This window comes from Bos indicus, chromosome 12, assembly GCF_029378745.1.
Source record: "Bos indicus isolate NIAB-ARS_2022 breed Sahiwal x Tharparkar chromosome 12, NIAB-ARS_B.indTharparkar_mat_pri_1.0, whole genome shotgun sequence".
Lineage (NCBI taxonomy): Eukaryota > Metazoa > Chordata > Mammalia > Artiodactyla > Bovidae > Bos > Bos indicus.
In genome coordinates this window covers 66,430,661-66,451,179 of record NC_091771.1, presented here as the reverse complement: position 1 = coordinate 66,451,179, position 20,519 = coordinate 66,430,661, and the positions used below count along the sequence as shown (strand labels likewise).

Genomic DNA, 20,519 nt, shown 5'->3' with positions numbered 1-20,519 from the left:
GACATTGGTGATTTCTAGGAGCAGGGGGTTAAGAGTGGAGGAAAGGGGTGATGTTGGCCAAAGATGTATACTTCCAATAAGATAAATAACTTCTGGGAATCTCATGTACAACATGGTGTCTAGTTAGTAATGTATATTTGAATATTACTTAGAGGGCAGGATCTTAAAATATCCTACTTCCAAAAAGAAAAAAAATGTTTGTGTGAGGTTATCAGTTCAGTTCAGTTGCTCAGTCGTGTCCAACTCTTTCCGACCCCATGAATTGCTGCACGCCAGGCCTCCCTATCCATCACCAACTGCTGGAGTCTACCCAAACCCATGTCCATTGAGTCGGTGATGCCATCTCATCCTCTGTCATCCCCTTCTCCTCCTGCCCTCAATCTTTCCCAGCATCAGAGTCTTTTCAAATGAGTCAAATCTTTGCATCAGGTAGCCAAAGTATTGGAGCTTCAGCTTCAACATCAGTCCTTCCAATGAACACCCAGGACTGATCTCCTTTAGAATGGACTGGTTGGATCTCCATGCAGTCCAAGGGACTCTCAAGAGTCTTCTCCAACACCACAGTACAAAGCGTCAATTCTTCAGCGCTCAGCTTTCTTTATAGTCTAACTCTCACATCCATACCTGACTACTGGAAAAACCATACCTTTGACTAGACGGACCTTTGTTGGCAAAGTAATGTCTCTGCTTTTCAATATGCTATCTAGGTTGGTCATAACTTTCCTGCCAAGGAGTAAGCATCTTTTAATTTCATGGCTGCAGTCACCATCTGCAGTGATTTTGGAGCCAAAAAAAAATAGTCTGTCACTGTTTCCATTGTTTCCCCATCTATTTGCCATGAAGTGATGGGAACAGATGCCATGATGAGGTAATAGTTAGCAAATATTTCTGTGGTCAGCATTTTATAATATATACATATATAATATCATACTACACCTTAATCTTATACAATATTACAGATCAATCATATCTCAATAGAAGTGGGAGAAAAAAAGAATAGTAAAAAGCTGTTAAAACTGTAACATAAAAATCGGCTATTTACAGCTAAACAGCTCAGTGGGACTTTAACCTTAAAAGTTTATGTTATAAAAGAAAAATCAGTAATTTAAATTCAAATTGAGAAACTCGAAAAGGAAGGGCAAACTGTGCCTATACCAAGCAGAATGAAGGTAATAATAAAGAGGAAATCTTAATAAAATTGAAAACAAAAATGGAAAAAAATCATTGAAATAAGATTCTTCAAAATCAGTCACCTGGTAATTGACATTGATCAACTTCCAGCCATTTGACTACACAGTAAAAGGAAGAGCATGTATGCTTAGTCACTCAGTCTTGTCCAACTTTGCAACCCCCGTGGACTGGCTTCTCTGTCTATGGGACTCTCTAGGCAAGAATACTGGAGTGGGTAGCCACTTTCTTCTCCAGGGGAACTTCCTGACCCAGGAATCAAACCCAGGCCTCCTGCATTGCAGGCAGATTCTTTATTGTCTGAGCCACCAGGGAAGCCCCAAAGGAGGAGCAGAAGCTAGTTGTGGATATTGACAAATGAGAGGGTATCACTATTCACCATGCAGAAATTAAAGAAAAACAGAATATGAAGAATCATTTTATGCCCATAAATTTGACTGAGAGGAAACTGACCAATTCCTTAAAGGAAATAAATTAACAAGACTCAGAATTGAAACAGATAAGCAATGCTACTGAAAACTTGAAGTCATATTAAAAAAAAAAAAGGAAAGTTATACAAAGCACTCTAACTTCATGCCCACATCATTTTGCTCATTTGTTTAAGGAAGAAATAATTCTAGACAGTCTCCTCTAGAAATTAGAAGAGGGAATTCTCCCATTTTATGAGACTACCTTAAAATCATACAAAGATAAAGTTTCACACCAATATACTTCACAGAAAAAGGAGTAAAAATCTTTACCAAAATGTTAGCAAGTCAAATCTAGCAACATATAAGAATAATAATGTATCACAATCAAATGGGAAATATGTTGAGAATCAAATCTTGTTCAACACTTGAAAATCAAGGTAATATACCATATTAACAGACTAACAGGAGAAAAGCATATTGTTTTTTATCAATAGATGAGAAAAATAACATACTATAATATTCAAGACTCATTCATGATAACCTATCACCAAAAAAAAAAAAAAAATAGAAGGACTTTCTTAAACTATTAAGGGACATTTACAAAACATAGCTAAGTCACGCCTAATGGGTAAAGACTGAAGGCATTCCTATGATTAATAGCCAAAAATATCAATTCTCACCACTCCTATCCAATACCATGTTGAAAATTCTACCAAATTCAACAAGAAAAATAAAAATCACTTAGATTGGAATAAAGAACTAAGAATATTTGCAGAATATGTACTTGCTTATAAGAAAGAATCTACCAAAATTTATTTTAACTGTAATTAACAGAAGGTTAGTTCTAGCCAAAGTGATCTTTAGATTTATGTAACCTCAGGTGGATTCTTAGTATAGACATGCTTATACTGTAATGTGTATGACTAAATAAAGGACTCAACCAAAACAATTTTTAAAAAGAATCAAATTGAATCAAACAATACCTGGTTTTAAGACATATTCTAAAGCTAGAATAATTAACAAAATAGTTAAAGGAGAGATTAGCAAACTATTACTCATGAGTCAAAGCTAGTTCAACACTTGTTTTTGTAAATAAAGTTTTATTAGAACAAAGGCATACCCTGTCATTTGTATATTGTCGATGCTGCTTTTCAGGTACAAGGAGAGACCTACAAGGAGTTGTGAGAGTGATCTGTACTGCCAACAGAAGTATCTATACCTCTTTCAAATCTTGGGCTTTATCTGCAAGGAGATCCAACCAGTCCATTCTAAGGGAGATCAGCCCTGGGTGTTCTTTGGAAGGAATGATGCAAAAGCTGAAACTCCAGTACTTTGGCCACCTCATGCGAAGAGTTGACTCATTGGAAAAGACTTTGATGCTGGGAGGGATTGGGGGCAGGAGGAGAAAGGGACGACAGAGGATGAGATGGCTGGATGGCATCACTGACTCGATGGACATGAGTCTGAGTGAATTCTGGGAGTTGGTGATGGACAGGGAGGCCTGGTGTGCTGCGATTCATGGGGTCGCAAAGAGTCAGACACGACTGAGAGATTGAACTGAAATGATATGTGCTGAAATATATTCCCCATTTGAAGAATTGTTTAGCTTTTATGCACATCTTTTAATACTTCTATGTATATTATAAAATACATAAAAACATTAATCTGTGTTTAGAGAAGGTGATTGTGCCTTTATAAATTAAGACTTAATTCTCCATTTTTAAAAAGCTTACAAGATTAAAAAGCAAAGTACACCCAAACATCATTGTGAAATTCCAGTGGACACAGATACTTACTATACTTCAACTGGTGCAGAGCATTCCATGTACTTTTCCATGCTCTAAGTAATATACTTGTGCATTTACAACACACAAGTTTTTCTCTATACAAAAAATGTTCTGTGTTCAGACTATTTTGCATTTTTTACTGACGATAAACACATTCTATTTATTGAAATCTATTACATTAAAAATAGCTATATACTTATAATATTGTTAATGTACCATAATTGAACCCTAATATATTAACATTAGGAATGTTTGCAGTTCAATTTAATCAATTTTAATAAAATATTATTAATATTATGAAGACTATTTGTGCACATCTGCACTAGAATTTTAGAAGTGGGTTCATTACTACCCAATTTCCTTTTAAAAGGTGTAACATTTTATATTATTTTTACATAGTAGACCTCTATACTCCAACCACCTGAAAAGATTTTGTTAAAGTCAATCTTCAACTCTTGCTCACTTCAGAGATGAAAAACTGGCTTCTAAATTTGATTATTTTACATTAAAATACCTAGGAATCTCAAGTACATAAGTAAATAGGCTATATGTACATATTAGTTTGTGAGCATCCCTTTTCCTTTTTCTCAACTTAGATGCTATTTAAATATGTCGCTATTAATCATTTGTTTATGTGTGTGTGTGATATTCTTGCCATGGGATTTTAACTATTTTGTTATGTGTTTTTATCTTCATACAATCCAATATTTAGCTTTCTCTACTGCTGTATTATAAAGTTTTATAATATCATCAACACCTTTATAATATAGTGTTTGAATGTTGTTTTCTAAATAAAGTATAGATTGCATCTATAATATTTACCAAGTGTTAGTGCTTTCACGTTAATTCTATTTTTTTTTTTCCTATTTTCTAGCCTCTCTGTAAATTACATACTGAAGCATGATGGTTATTTTACTGCAGTCATTTATATCATTTGTACATTTTCATTGACTCTTAATATCTGACAAATGTACATTTTTCACTATGATTCTGGTTTACAATCTCCTTTTATTTCTAAATTTGTTATTCATATTCAGTTTTCACATGTCTTGGTTCATTAAATTTCCTGGATACTACATCTTCTTCAAAGATTGCATCCATGGTTAATACAAAATGCCATTTTCCCTCCACTTAAGGTTGCCTTACAGGCAGTACTGCAGATGCTCACATTCCCATTTCTGTAGCATTTCACTTATAAATATCCCTGTCTTCAACCTTTTTGTGCCTTTTATACTAGCATGATCTATTAAGAATATCATAGAACTAACCTGTTCATTAATTCAGGTTAGGATTCCTTATATTTTAATATATTAACTAAATCCAATTACATTAGTTTATATATCATTAATGCTTCTATGGACAATATATATATATATATATATATATATATATATATATATATATATATATATATATTTTGCTGCCTTTCCAATTACCTGACTTTTCCCACTTGTATTAATCAAGTTTATACTGAAACTGCCTTCTTTGCCTCTTATTTGAAATTTCTGTATATATTTCTATTCTAGTGATTTTCTAACTAAAATATTTATAAAGAATATATACAATTCCCACATAATAGTAATTGCACATTCAATTCTCCTCACATCTCCCATCCTACTTTCAGAGATTACCTGTAACTAGATACATTCTCACTCAGGACTCTTAATAGCATAGGATAATATGCACACAACTTGATTCCATCATGAATACACAAAGTAAGAGAATCTTACACTTTAGTATTGGGTAGGCCAAAAAGTTTGTTCAGGACCCTGAATAAACTTTTTGGCCTACCCAATACATTATCTTCAAAATAAATCACAAGGTAATTGTATATGTTAAAGGAAAAAGCTGAACTAGAACTAGACGTAGGCTAACTGAACTGAGTAAAACTTGGTATTTAACATATGTCCACTTTTTTTCTTTCCCTCTGACTTTAATTCTGGTTCTCAACTATGCAACGTGACACCCAATATCCACATTTCAGAGTATTTTTCACTATTCTTAACAAAAAATGAAAGATATTGAATATAATGTATCAGGCACTGTGCCAAGTTAAAAAACAAAACAAAACAAAAGACCTAAAAATGGTGTTTGATCTCACGAAACTACCAGTTTAATGGGGCAGAAAAATAAATTGGTTGTCAAGTGTAATGGAATGAAATAAGTGCTGTGATGGGCAAAATATTGAGTGCTACAAAAGCACACAGAAAAGGAAATTTATTCTCTCGAAGGAAAAGATATTAAGTAGTACTATCTTGCCTGATATTAGGGTATACTAGACATGGATATAAAATAGAAGAAACACTGAAGATAAAGATTCAGTTATGAAATAAAGTAATAGAGCAACACTCATTGTGACAAGATTCCAGAAAATGGGAAACTGGAAGGTAAGAGTCCAAAATACTGAGAATCATTTTACCTATAAAAAGTTTCAAAAGCCTTGTTAAAAAATTGTGGACCTTATTCTCAGGGCAATGTTATTAATTCTAGGTCTGATGTAAATCATAGCTTTAACATATTATCTTTAATAGAAAAATACCCTGATTTTTAAAAAGCATGCAAAGTATATACACACTGATAAAAAGAGACAGGTTGAAGTCACAAAACAGTGAACCTAGTTAAAGCTAATATGCAGCTCAATGAAACAAACATAACCTAGCTTTCAGAAAAAACAACTAAACCAAGTCATCTGAATGCAGGAGGGCAGTTTATGATTTTATTTTCAACAGTGCTCAGAGTAGACAGAAATTCACTGTAACTATGCCTCATAATGAGGGTAATCATTTACTATACATACATATAACATGTAAAAAATGTTTGAATTGTTTTTAAGAAAATAAATTATTTCACAAGGGTGATTTCTTATTTCTTAAAGTTGACAAGAGAATCTTATGCACATTGTTCCAGCTCAGCCAAAGAAAATACAGTTATTCAGAGTTCTCAGTGAACAAGATAAAATTATTTTTAATTCTGAAATGGAACTAAAGTTGAACAAATGTTTAATGACTATATGGTCATATTTAGAGTAAATTATGATTGGATACAGAATTTATGAGTTTGTTTTACTAGGGCATTATGTTCTCATGAGGCTACTTGACAAAAAGTAACTTATCTCAGCCATAAAAAATAGTTTACAAAATTGTAGATAAGTTCATGTTTTCTTAAAATAGACAAATTGGAGTATACACAAGAATTTCTGTTGTAATGAGTAACCCAATTTTATAATGACTACCCTGATACCATTACACTATCATTGCCTAGATCTTTATGCACTGAGGCATGAAGGGTTGGTTATTTTTATTAACTAAAAAATAGGTCCATTTTCAGACAAGTGAAATTATTTTTCACATTATTTTTCTGTGAAGATGTAAGTATATCATCATGTAGTAAAATTAAGGCCTTTTAGAGTAATGTTTGTCAGACAACATTTGAAAAAAAAAATGATGTGGCCAGTGCTATTCTTCTCTGCTGGACTCCTGATGGTCACAGTTGATAGCACATTGTAAGTTCTTCATAAATATGTTCAATACTAATGAATTAACATTAAATTCTTCATATGTATTAGCTTATAGCTGAATTCTGTAATTCAAGGTAGTTGTGTTCTATTAAATCACAGAAAACACTCAACTAGCAGATATTGGACCATTGCACATAGAAGAAATTCACAGTCAGGTTTCTGTGAACCTCTGTTCACATTTTCATCATATGATTAATACATATCTTTGTTGTATATGTGTTTGTTTATAAATATTGTATTTAATGTATTGATTCATTAACACTGAACTCATAGCCAACAGCACCATAACTTAAGCTCTACATCAGAGCCTTCTCATACAATTAGGCAGTACTTCAGCACTACAGTTGAGCCATTTTAAACAGCAAACTTACCAAAACAAAAAAGGCATAAAAATGCTATAAATTGAGAGCTGGAAAAAAAAAAACTGCAAAAAAAATGTTAGAAGGTTGAAACAAAAGAACGATATACCATGTTCATGGAATGTAAGGTTCAATGTTGTTAAGATTTCTCCCCAAAGTGATTTAGTAAATATACCTTTCAAATAAGCAGTAATAAAATAGTTTCCAGTTATATCCAGCAGAATGATAACTGGACAAGAACATTGTTTCTCATCATGCAGTCCATAGCATCTAGTTTATTTCTGAGATCCTTGCTTCAGGCCTAGACTACTTAACAGAGAGCACAGCTTGTATATTTCTCAAGCCCAAAGATAAACAAGACACTGCAATCCACTAGTCTTGAAGAAAAACTTTCTTGAAATTGCCAACAGAAGTTGAGAGGCATCAGAAATTGTGCGCTGTGAGAGAACACAGGTAAATATATAACCTGACAGGTGGTACATGTGCAGGATTTACCTCTGCTTATGATCGCTGTTATTTCTGCAAAACTTTCAAAAGGCACTTGTAAGATTAAAATGGGAAGTTTGACAAGTTTTCTTGTATCCAAATTATAGATTCTCACAAATACGATTAAGTTTAATGAGATACTGGTTCCTTAATTCTAGATGACCAATTTGTTGTAACTATTTATAGCAATATGAAAACCTATAGTTTCCACATAAGGAATTTCCTACATTCTTCTGTAGTGCTATCTTTTGATAAGCTGCAACTTTTTATAGTAATATTAGTAGGGCTAATTACTAGATTGAAAAGAGATGTGAAAATCTAAAGTCTCTTATTTATATGGATATTCATTATCATGTCTATTACTGAAAGCATTTGAATGAGAATGATGATTGAATAAACATGTGTATCAAGTAAAATTTCCTAACATTTATTATTTTTGTTCCCCTAACCAAGAAGAACTTAAAACAGTCCTTAGCTTCGACTTATTTTTGCTATTTATCTAAAAGCAGTGTACAAGGTATGGGTTGTTCCCACATACATTGGGGTAAGTGTAATGTTAACATCTACTAGCAAAATACTCAGCAACCTATTAAAATACATCCCTAAGTGGAACAACTTGCGTTAAGGCATATTTGTTTCAAAATAATCATAATTATGTCTCCAACACTGAGTGTCTTTTTCACCCTGGTTTGTAAGTAAGTGTGTTATAAGAACATATGGAAATGTTTTGAAACTAAAGAAACAAAATTAAGAAATGAACAGGAAATAGATAACTACTCAGTAACCACTGAGGAACAAACAGATCTGGATTATGTGAAAATGTTGGCTCTCTATTAAAGGAGTTATAAAAAGTATAAAGGCATTGAAATTTATACACTTTTTGAGGAATTACAAGTAAGAAACATAGATAACAGACTGGTTCACTGCCAAAGAGAAATCATTTTCTGAAAATAGAAATTCTATTACCATTCAAATACCCACCAAAAAGAGTAAACCTAAAAACTTCTTCCCATAGATTAATCAGTGACAGGATTCTCTTAAAATATTAACTCAGGCAACATCAATTCAAGTAGAACATTCCTTTGTTTTCCATGTCACACCTAACAGAGACTATTTTCTCTAAGAATAGATTATCAATAGAATCCAGACAAATTGCACTAGCTTGATAATGTGAGACCTCTTCAATGGCCTTAAATGAAATGAATGACAAACTAGTTATGGCTGCAGCATTTATTATAGGTAGCAGATAACACTAATGTCATGCACTGGTTTGATAGAACTTTTCTAAAAGCAATATGTTTTATTTTCACATGTTTCAAGTATTCATACAGTGATGTTAAAAGTATTCAATACATACTGTCTACTAGCAAGACTGAAGACACATTTCACAAATGTACTTCATACATGGTAGTCCCCAACTCCTTTGAAGAAAGTCATCCTTCACTAGCCTGTATAGTACCAGTTACTAATAAGCATTAAAGGGATTCAAACGTGATATCCAAAGTAAGAGAGGAAGGTCCCAAGCATTTGGTCTTTTCACCTAACCCATATAAATTGCCTACTAATTTAGTTTTAAGGACAGAAATATTGATAGACAAAGAATATAAGGCTGAAAGTGACTTGAATCTTATTTTTCACTTTTAAAATTGAAGAATTATATTCAAACAGAGAAGTGAGCAAATTTTGAAATGGTCCATGACTATGTATGTGTGTGCACTCAGTCACATCTGACTCTTTGCAACTCCCTGGACTGAGCCTGCTAGTCTCCTCTGCCCATGGAATTTTCCAGACAAAAATATTGGAGTAGGTTGCCATTTCCTCCTCCAGGGGATCTTTCCAACCCAAGAGTCAAACCTGCATCTCCTGTATTGGCAGGTGGATTCTTTATCATTGAGCCACCTGGAAAGCCCCCATGACTTTGTAGCCAACACTAGATCAAGGAAGACATGCTAGGCTCTGTTCGTTTGTTCCTGATTTCAGTAGGAAATTTTTGAAATTTAACCATTCGTTTAACCAAAATTTAACCATTTATGTTAGATGTTAATTTCTAGTATTAACTTTACACTGGTCTTATTAAGTTAAAATTTTTCCTCTTTTTGTTCTATCTCCTTGAAGAATATGCCTTTGCTGTTATTTCTTCCAAATGTATTTGGAAGACTTCATTATGGAGACAATTATTAAAGCTGTTGTATCTGTAGTCTATGTAGGAAGTTTTTTTTTTTTTAAGTTAGAGTTTCCATTTCAGTAACAGAATACAGACTATTCAAATACACTACTGGGTAACTCAGCTGGTAAAGAACTTGCCTGCAATGCAGGAGAACCCAATTCTATTCCTGGGTCAGGAAGTTCCACTGGAGAAGGGAGAGGCTCCCCACTCCAGTATTCCTGGGCTTCCTGGGCAGCTCAGATGATAAAGAATGCACCTGCAATGCGGCAGACCTGGGTTCAATCCCGGGCTGGGAACCCTGGAGGAGAGCATGGCAACCTACTCCAGTATTCTTGCCTGGGAGAGTCCCCACGGACAGTGGAGCCGGGCAGGCTACAGTCCATGGTGTTGCAAAGAGTGGGGCAGAACTGAGTGACTAAGCACAGCACGTTCTAAGTTCACTATGTTGAATTTTTCTAGACATTGGTACATTTCAAAGTATTCAAATTTATTAGCAAAAAGGGGACTTAAAGGTTCTCTTGTGGGCAAATACTATAAAATTTACAATACTGCCCCCTCTTTTGTTGATAATATTAGTAAATTGTACCTTCTGACTTTCTCATTAGTTCTCAGCAAGGCCTCAGTTTTCTTCTTTCCAGACAGATTTTTTTCTTTCAGTTGAAAACACTTCCATTTTATAAATTTCTGCTTGTGTTTTATTGTTTGTATTATTTTATGTACTTTTGAGGTATTTTAAAGTTTCTTCTAGATACATAGGTTGATTCTTAATCTTTCTTCATTAGTATAAGCGTTTAAAGCTATTTTCCTCTGAGCACAGCTACAACTGTGTCCCACAAGTTTTTATACCATGTTTTGTCATTTTTACATATTTTACTGTCTAATTTTCTTTGATTTCTCATTAAATCTACAGGATAATTAGAAGTATATAGGTTAACTTCCAAAGAAATATTTTTCCTACTTAGATTTTGTTACCAGTTTCTACCTTACTTATTCTGTATTCATATGTTCTATCCTTTAAAATTTATTGACATTAATTTGTGGTCTTGTACAGTCCTGTGTATGTGGTCTTCTGTACATTTGGGTGCAGTGTATCTGTGTGTGTGCACACACATGCTCAATAGCAAACCCAAAGAACCACCAAAAAAAAACTTTACAGTAAAATTAGTTAATTTAGGTGTTAAGGTATTCTCCTCCAAAAAAAACAGAATTATTCTCCTCCAAAAAAACAGAAGTGAGACTGGGGAAACCAACAGCAATCAAAGAACCAGGGGTTATCTTTTGGTGTAAAGGGGGGAAACTGAGGTGAGCAACAGAGTCTGAGCGTGGGTGAACCTAAACACCGCACTCAACTCTTAAAGGCCACTGACATTGCAAGCCACTGTGGTCAGTCTGTTCATGAAGCCAGGGAAGAGACTCTCTGGAGTGGGTCTGCTGTCAAGATGGATTCTTGGGTAACATAGCATAATCATAGGGGTGACATCCTGTCTCATTCACCATTTTCTGTTGGTTTGAAGCAAGTTACAAGTGCTATCTGCCTTCAAAAGCGGAGGACTACACAAAGACATAAGCACCAAGGAGTCACCTGAGAGTGTGTCTGCCACCATCAGTTTTGGGCAATTGACCTTCCTCAAATCTGTCCTTAAGTTAAAGCGAAGAGTAAGTCTTTACAAAAGCAAATCTCTCTGGATAATCTAAATTATAACTACCAAGGTATAACAGTACACCAATCAATCGGTACCTAATTTGTGTTCTTTCAAATCATAAAGAAGATTAAAACTTTGCTTTCTCAGTCTCTAGGATCCTGTTTAATATTTTTATTCTATTATTTTTGGTTTATATGAAGGTTGCCCAGAGTTATTCATTGGCAAAGACCTTGAAGTAAAATATTCTATCAAATGCTGGGCTCAACTCTGTTTTACCTCTTTCAGAAACCTATCTTGTTGGCTTGGTTTTATCTTATGAAAATTAGTTTATAATAGTATATAATAATATTTAAGTTTATTTTATATCCATATATCCATTCCTTTTTTCCTAACGTCATTTCATTTTATTATTTTTCTTGTTACTAGTATATTTGTTCTCTGAAATAGGCTGATAACTTGAAGGTTATCAGTTCACTTGCTCAATCATGTCTGACTCGGTGACCCCATGGACTGCCACCCTGCCAGGCTACCCTGTCCATCACCAACTCCCAGAGCTTACTCAAACTCATGACCATTGCATCACTGATGCCATCCAACTATCTCATCCTCTGTCATCCCCTTCTCCTCCCACCTTCAATCTATCCCAGCATCAGGATCTTTTCAAAAGAGTCAGTTCTTCGCATCAGGTGGCCAAGGTATTGGAGTTTCAGCTTCAGCATTAGTCCTTCCAATGAATATTCACGACTGATTTCCTTTAGGATGAAGTGGTTGGATCTCCTTGCTGTTGAAGGGACTCTCGAGAGTCTTCTCCAACACCACAGTCCAAAAGCATCAATTATTCAGTGTTCAGCTTTCTTTACAGTCCAAAACTCACATCCATACATGACTACTGGAAAAACCATAGCTTTGACTAGACGGACCTTTACTGGCAAACCAATGTCTCTGCTTTTTAACATACTGTCTAGGTTGGTCATAGCTTTTCTTCCAAGGAGCAACTGTCTTAATTTCATGGCTACAGTCACCACAAGCAGTGATTTCGGAGCCCAAGAAAATAAAGTCTGTCACTGTTTCCATTATCTTCCCATCTATTTGCCATGAAGTGATGGGACTGGATGCCAAGATCTTAGTTTTCTGAATGTTGAGCTTTAAACCAACTTTTTCACTCTCCTCTTTCACTTTCATCAAGATGCTCTTTGGTTCTTCTTCGCTTTCTGCCATAAGTGTGATGTCTGCATATCTGAGGTTATTAATATTTCTCCCAGTAATCTTGATTCCAGCTTGTGCTTCATCCAGTCCAGGATTTCTCATGATGTACTCTGCATATAAGTTAAATAAGCAGAGTGACAATATACAGCCCTGACATACTGCTTTCCCAGTTTGGAACCAGTCTGTTGTTCCATGTCCAGTTCTAACTCTTGGTTCTTGACCTGCATATAGATTTCTCAAGAGGCAGGTCAGGTGGTCTGGTATTCCCATCTCTTTCAGAATTTCCCACAGTTTGTTGTTATTCACAAAGTCAAAGGCTTTGGTATAGTCAATAACACAAAGGTAGACATTTTTCTGGATGATATCAATGATCTAATGGATGTTGGCAATTTGATCTCTGGTTCCTCTGCTTTTTCTAATTCCAGCTTGGACATCTGGAATTCACAGATCATGTACTGTTGAAGGCTGGCTTGGAGAATTTTGACCATTACACTTTGCTAACATGTGAGATGACGGTTATTCTAGACTACAACTAATATAGTAGGAAAAATGTGTCCATTTCTATAAAAATTTGGAAAACAGACATTAGAGAATTACATTGCTATTAAATATGCTAGAAAATATATATATATAGTTGATAGTGCATTTAAATATTCCAACAAATCATGTATTGATCTTAATCATATGATTGTTATTTTCAACTTCCAAATATAAATTCAGCTGCTAGCCATATAGCTTAATGATCAGTTGTCCTCTTTGGCATTTTTGGAAGTGATATGGCAGAAAAAATATGGAGAAAACAATTTTTTGATGATCCTAAGCTGGAAAGGATTTCTTGAGATACAGGATATTTATTACTATGTGTCAAGACCTTTGTGAAGTGAAGTGTATGTTGCTCAGTTGTGTTTGACTCTTTGCAACCCCATGGACTATATCCCACCAAGCTCTTCTCTCCATGGAATTCTCCATGGAATACTGGAGTGTTTTGCAATTCTCTTCTCCAGGAACTATCCCCACCCAGGGATCCAATCCAGATCACCTTCACTGCAGACAGATTCCTTACCATCTAGATTCCATAACACCCAATACAATACAGCTAGACTTTTGAAGTATTATCTGACTTCTAAGATCAATTTCCTACTCTCCATCCCCTAAATGTTATACTTCATGAAAGAAAGGAAATAAAATATTATTTAAGAATGGAATAATCCTTGGAAAGCACAAAAATTCTTATTCTCAAACAGAAACGTAATGAGAAGAAAAATGATAAAGAAATGCTGTATTGAAGAGGATGAAGAAAAAACTTCTGCTTTATGACATTAAGTTGAGTTCCTCGGCTGAATGGCAGAAAGCAAGTTTGCGCTGTGAGTGCCAGGCGTATTGGTGCAACTTGGGGATGCATCCTTTGTGATACAAAGAGCCTGTATTTCTATATTAGTATGAAAGTATTTTTTAACAATATCCAAGTGATAACTTATCTCACAAGGCCTACATTGTAAGTTTGTTTCCTTGTATTCTGTTTTACATTTCTAATTCTCTTATTTTCTGTATAATGGAGAGAGACCTTACACTCCTTCATATTAAGTTAAAGTGGCTACTGTGAAATACAAAATGGAAACTAAGGCATTGCATCTTCATGCTAGGATATAAGAAAGAGACTGGGACCCCACTGGTAGCTGGGGAAAGCATGACAATGGTAGGGCAGGAATTCCAGGACAAGCCAATAGCTTTATTCAGGGTTCGGTATACTCAGGATACACTAATGAAGCAATGAGAGAATGTTGAGAGTAATGATGAAAAAGTGATATGAGGATCTAATTATCTTTCATTTGGCCCATTTTTTTTCCTTAAGGCTTTGGAAGAAGTATATTCACCTTATTCCATTAACTTGAGGCTGTATACCATATAAAGCATGTTTGAATAAAATACCCATTATGATCATCTATAAGGTAATGGACTCTATCATCTTCCCACTAAGATGTTTTTGTCTGTCTATGACTTGCTACTGCCTAAGCTCTATCTGATTGTTATCTGCCAGTCATTCCCCTCAAATGAACATTTTAAGTATGCTCTGAAAAACAGATGGGGTAGAACACATGGCATTAATGCTAATATGAAGCGCCTTTCCAACTTGTTGGCCTCCTGGCCCAAACTCCTTCCCTCTAAAAGACAGATGGAGAATGACATCTCTATTTTCTTTATTACATCAGGTCTTAACCCAAAATTAATATCAATTGAATAAAAATCAATTTTAAAACTTCCCCCAAATGTCACATTATTCAAATAGATCATGCTGTCACAAAATGGACTATCTATTAAAGCAATAAAAGTAAAACACAAATGCCCCGTGTTGACATTTCACTGCAGAGCATCTCCACTAATAAGATTCTGGCTTCAGTTCTAGTTGTTATGCACTTGTGAAACACTAGAAACCAAATATAAATCAAATGTTATAAAGCAGCTCCAAGCTCCATGACAGCACAAGAAGCTACAGAAAAAAACGGCAGGGAAGTTCTGCTTCTCCTCCCCTCAAACATAAGCAAGCATTTCTTTGCTTACTACTTGTTATGCTTATCGTGTTAAAGCTATAAGTTTAGGAAAGGAAATACGTGACTATAAATACTAGGCACATTGTAAAGCCTCAATAGGTACTTTTATTAGATATATTGTATCTTACATTTTATGTAATATTTGATCATATGCTGTTTTCCTTTTCAAGTGTGTTCACAATTGCATTTGATTGACTAGAGGGATTTTCCATTTAATTGCTGTTTTCCTCTTCCAAATTCCCCAACTGAATCACTGACTTGACTGTATCCTATAAAAAGGGTGACACAAGTACTGCTTTGACTGCCATACTCTTTTCATCTTCTTTCACCAATGACTAAGTTTTCTAATTACATTTTCTATTTTGATTAAAAGGAGACATATAGAAAGCAACCATAGAAAGAAAACTTCCAGTTGAAGTAATAAGGAACCCATTTCCCAATTTGGGAGGAAATAAAACTTTTTTAAATTTAAGAAATCAAGTAGAAATACAGAAAATATTATAAAGTATTATAATCATTTCTCAAAATTCCATAAATTCTCTTATGGTTTATTCATTCACTTATTAGCAATCATTGATTTATATCATCCATTCATTTAAAATTACTTTTCATAGTTTTTCACATTTCCTAATCATTTGGAATTGGTAGTTTTATACTTTCACTAAGTTGTATAAAGTTCCCTTTTGCTCTTTTACAAAAATTTACTAAAACAGTAAGTTAAATAGCTTCAGAAAGAAGCCAACATTTGAGCAATTTATACACTCAAAAATGCAGGATTAGAAAAGCTTGAAGTTTTTCCTCTGGAAACCATTTAGTCTTATAAAACTGTGGGTGTGCTAAGTTCCGAAGCATCTTTCTGCACAATGATTTGATACATATTAGAAATGCATATTCACTAATGCAAAGGCACAGGACATAGTCTTAAGTTCAAATAATTTTCTTTTACTTGCTAAATCAAATTAATACCCAAGTTTTGTTTTTCAAAAATGCTTGGGGCTAGAGCACTGGGATGACCCAGAGGGATGGTATGGGGAGGGAGGAGGGAGGTGGGTTCAGGATGGGGAACACATGTATACCTGTGGCGGATTCATTTTGATATTTGGCAAAACTAATACAATTATGTAAAGTTTAAAAATAAAATAAAATTAAAAAAAAAAGAGCATATGATTTCTGAGGAGGACTGGGGAATTTTACCTCTTTATCTGATAAGTCATTTCTATTACTTCTGGGGCATAAAGTTCTAAAAAGGGGTAAAAGATAAATATCAACTTCTTTTCATTGTCCAAACCTTCACTAAAATTTAACAAGCCTTTTTCAATATTTATATAGAGTACTATGTTATCAAATGTTTAACGTCATGAATTAAAGTCTTTTTAATGTGAAAGTAGTGAAGTTTTTCCATTGACCAGTACATCATTCTGCTAATATAATTAGTGGTAATTAAACATTATCTCTTAATAAATTCTTTAAAGCTAGCAGGAATCAGTTTTGCATCATTCTCATTTAGATGAATAATGTATAATCTGCAGAGATTTATTTTTGTCCCATTTAGGTGAAAATATATTTTTCATATGCTTAGAGATGATGACCCATTTATCTTACCAATGATTAACCAATGTCAATATTTCCCACACAATACTAAATTCCTTACTAAAATGTAGGAATTTTTTTTTTTTTTTGCAGAGTTGACCTCTAAAGCATTTAGTAAACTTTCAATTTCCTATGAAGTATGTGAGACACTGACTGAAAAGTGATTTAGAACCATGCAATCTTTCCATTCTAATTTATATAATATTATATTAACAAAATTAGAAAATAGAACACTAAACAAGTAAAACAATTTCATTTACAAAAAGATAACCAGAAGTCATTAGTCACTTGCCTATTTTATAATGAATCATAGAATTATCATTTTCATAAATCATTTACCTTTAAATTTTAAATATGAAGGTGTTTATCACATTGCTATAATATTTTGATAATTTGTTACACAAATGATATTACATAAGAATTGAGATAAGTTTTGGAAAATTGACAGAATATTTAGTAATTTTTATTTCAACTACTTTGACAACTGAAATTTAAGGTCCTAAGGATTAAATGTATAGATTTTAACTCAAATAAATATAGATGTTCTTTGCTTAAAGACATTTAATCTCAAGAAAGTTGGTTTTGAAGTTTCATGTTAATTAAATCAAGTAATAAGATAGGAATGAAGATGGATATAATAGATTTTCTACCAAGAAAATATAAGAATGGTATAAACAGATGGGAAAAAAAAAAATGGAACTAAATCTTGGTTTCTTAAGCCACATCACACAGTTTCCAAGGAAGGGCTTAGAAGTAATTTAGAAACTCATCCACGTTGAATATTTGGAGATTTGCAAGAGTCTCTGAAGAGAGTTTCTGTGAGAGATGTTATGCTTTTGTTGCTGTTATTCAACTGTGTCCAACTGTGTGACCCCATCAACTGCAGCACACCGTGTTTCCCTGTCCTTCACTATCTCTGGAGTTTGCTCAAACTCATATGCATTGAGTCAGTGATGTTATATGTTATGCTATGTTTCTAGCGCCCTCCTAACCACCAAGATACAGGACTAGCCAAAAGCTAGCTATTACTTCCGTTAATAATTTCAGCTAGACTTAACTGGGTATTCCAAAAAAATCTTGTCATGAATTCTAGCCTTAGTGGGTAGAGAAAATTGATTTCTGTTTGGAAATCTAGAAGGAGAGGAACAAGGTAGTTAGGTGCTCCAGCTGCATCACAGAAGGCAACTGCTGTTGCAGTGGATTTAACTTGTTTGCCAGAGTCATAAATGGCATGAGAGTCTACCATCTGAAAGATGTGGACCCCACAAGTGAAAGCGAGCATAAGAATTCCATCAGAACCTTCCCAAATGGATCACTGAGGGGGGCGATGTGACCTGAGCAAGGGTCCATTTCTGAAGCAGAGCTGTAGAAGCAGTGAATCACCAGCCACTGAGGAACTGCTTTGCCCAAACCAAGGCAGGAAACCAACACTGAAAAATCTATTGATGCCACCAATTCCATTTTAGAGGAAAAACTCAAGCGCTAAGAACCTGCAAGGTCCAGTCATTTTAGGAGAATCCAGGTAAGAACATTCAGTCACTGGTATCTCTGTCTCTTCCTTGCTTTGATTTTCAGGTATCAGTGGTTAGTAAAATTAGAAACTCAAGTCAAAGAATTAAGAAGAGAAGGAAGAGATTAAAAGAAAAAGAAAAAAACAAGGCAGACTATTCTAAGTACCGGACTGAGTCTATTTTCCACTTAACTTCACTGAAGGAGTTTTATTATCCTACAATAAGTAGAAAATAATACTGTCTTCCTCCACAAAATACATTTCAAATGAACATTGGAGGCAAAAATTAAGCCTCTTACACTCCTTTCATCTTATTTGTTCAAAATATTACATGAAACTTCAGCTTGCCTTTAGAGGCAACCCAGAAACGAAAATAGAAAAGAAAGGAGAAGGGAGAAAAACTGATTGTGATTAAATGCTTACTCTAAGGCAAACAACTTATAAACCTGAAGTAAATGAGAGGACCTGAACTGACAATTATAAATGGTCCCTACCAACATCAGAATGGGAGCTTGAAAGCAAATTGAATTCAAATTTAGATAGAAATGTCACATGTCCTATATACCCAAATTGTTTTCTGTAAACATCTTTGCTGGGCACATACTGTTAAAATTTTCTTAAACAGGATTGCAAATTTATACCCCTTTGATTGGTATGTGAAAATGCAAACCATACTCTCTCACAAAACTCTTAAACTTTCACCAATTTCACTGGCAAAACACCCCAGAATCTCAGTCACAAGGGTATCACAGAGTTGATTTTGTGTGAAGTCTGTTTACGAAGATTTAGAGGTTACCAAAAATCCTTAACAAGGTTTAAGATTGAGTCTGGTATTAATTACATTTACTTTCAAGAAATTAATTCTACTTCTCAATCCAATATATTTAGAACTGTTTTATGAAAATAAGTCCTAAATATGTCTTACATTTTCCCCAGCTATAGATGAAAAAGGCTTCAGATTCTCCTTCATTGACATCAATGCACTGATCAGAAAACAATTATACACACTTTAATAGGGGCAATTGTTGGAATGGATCGATGTTAAGTCAAGTCTCAAAGGCTACTCCCAAATAATAATAATTATAGTAATTATATTGTAGTTGTGATATATCCTTGTTGACTGAGGGGCTAGATCTTGGATGAAGTTTTAGGATACAATTCTGCACAGGTTAGAAAGAAAATGGGAGATCTGACTTAAAACACAAGAATTAGCATTGCTTTTGAGACCGTTACAGGACAAAGTCCTGTACCTTAATGGTTGCCCTGGAAATCTCCCTATAAATGAAACTTTATCTTATGATGAAAAAATTATTTTATGTTATGACAAAAAAGTTATGATGAAATGAAGCCTAGGCCTTTAGGTACCAGAAAGTAACTTATTTCCTATTTTTCCTTTCAGTTCAGTTCAGTCGCTCAGTCGTGTCCGAATGTTTGCAACCCCATGAATCCGCAGCACGCCAGGCCTCCCTGTCCATCACCAACTCCCGGAGTTCACTCAAACTCACGTCCATCGAGTCGATGATGCCATCCAGCCATCTCATCCTCTGTCGTCCCTTTCTCCTCCTGCCCCCAATCCCTCCCAGCATCAAAGTCTTTTCCAATGAGTCAACTCTTCGCATGAGGTGGCCAAAGTATTGGAGTTTCAGCCTGAGCATCAGTCCTTCCAATGAACACCCAGGACTGATCTCCTTTAGAATGGACTGGTTGGATCCCCTTGCAGTCCAAGGGACTCTCAAGAGTCTTCTCCAACACCACAGTTCAAAAGCATCAATTCTTCGGCGCTCAGCTTTCCTCACAGTCCAAATCTCACATCCATATGTGACCTCTGGAAAAACCATAGCCTTGACTAGATGGATTTTTCCTTTATGAGCTATAATTTCTTCTATATTTTTCAACAAAGATATGATAAGCAACTCATGACTTCAGTTCAGTTCAGTCATTCAGTTGTGTCCAACTCTTTGTGACCCCATGGACTGCAGCACACAAAGCTTCCCTGTCCATCACTAACTCCCGGAGCTTACTCAAACTCATGTCCATCAAGTCAGTGATACCATCCGCCATCTCATCCTCTGTCGTCCCTTTCTCCTCCTGCCTTCAATCTTTCCCA

At 34.7% G+C, this 20,519-nt stretch overlaps 1 protein-coding gene across 5 annotated transcripts in view; it reads right to left on the bottom strand.

The window, feature by feature from the left end:
- GPC5 (glypican 5) overlaps positions 1–20,519 on the bottom strand; it is a 1,588,740-nt gene that overhangs the window by 643,198 nt on the left and 925,023 nt on the right. The window contains exon 8 of one of the 5 annotated variants that reach the window (XM_070799871.1): positions 1–20,519. This exon is cut by the window's left edge and continues 10,900 nt beyond it; it is cut by the window's right edge and continues 18,247 nt beyond it. The exons of the other annotated variants lie outside the window; for them this stretch is intronic. The gene's annotated coding sequence lies outside the window, so the exon portion shown is untranslated. 5 annotated transcript variants of the gene reach the window in all.